Source organism: Triticum dicoccoides, chromosome 7A (assembly GCF_002162155.2).
Source record: "Triticum dicoccoides isolate Atlit2015 ecotype Zavitan chromosome 7A, WEW_v2.0, whole genome shotgun sequence".
NCBI lineage: Eukaryota > Viridiplantae > Streptophyta > Magnoliopsida > Poales > Poaceae > Triticum > Triticum dicoccoides.
Window position 1 is genome coordinate 192,743,798 of NC_041392.1, and position 628 is coordinate 192,744,425.

The 628-nt window shown below is 42.2% G+C and overlaps 1 protein-coding gene across 1 annotated transcript in view; it reads right to left on the bottom strand.

The window, feature by feature from the left end:
- The window catches only part of LOC119333377, a 5,966-nt gene extending 5,358 nt beyond the window's left edge, over window positions 1-608 (bottom strand). Inside the window, exons 1-2 of the mRNA XM_037606294.1 lie at window positions 473-608; window positions 248-387 (exon numbers count right to left, since the gene is read on the bottom strand). The gene's annotated coding sequence lies outside the window, so the exon portion shown is untranslated. The remainder of the gene's footprint in view (window positions 1-247; window positions 388-472) is intronic.
- Window positions 609-628: the final 20 nt, after the last annotated feature.

Here is a 628-nt window from a genome sequence, read left to right on the forward strand (position 1 = left end):
ACACAATCCGTTCAAAATTTGTGAAAAATACAGTAGAAATTGTAATTTAATCTAGATATCATCATAAGTTTAACAAATAGTCACAAAACATGATTTAAAATTTTAAAAACTAATACGTATTAAGTATATAAGATAAATTATTTTGCATTTTACCAAGGGGGTGCCATGGCACCCTACTAGATCCGCCCCTGGAAATAATGCATCCATGTCTAATAACCGAGCACAGAAGAGAAACTAAGAATCATACCTGGAATGAGAAAAGCAATGCAATGCTCGTCGGATAGACATGGTCACAGGAATGGCTGCCCTCATTAGCTATCATACACATCAGCCCCTAGCCGAGCTTGCAGGTTTGAGCTTGTACCCAGATGTAACTAGTAAAATTGCCTGCAAGCGGAAAAGTGGCAGACTATTGGCAATGGAAGCTATGTATCCATGTCGAAAGCCCAGGAAGAGCAAGTAAGAATCGTACCTGACATGGGAAAGCTTCGCAATGCTCAGTTGCTCACTCAGAATAGCTGCCCCGTTGGCCTAGCTGAGGTTGCAGCTTTGAGCTTGTATCCAGAGCGACGGCTGCTGCTCAGACTACTGAGGGACACCTTGTGTGCTTCAAAGATAGCTGAGTTGG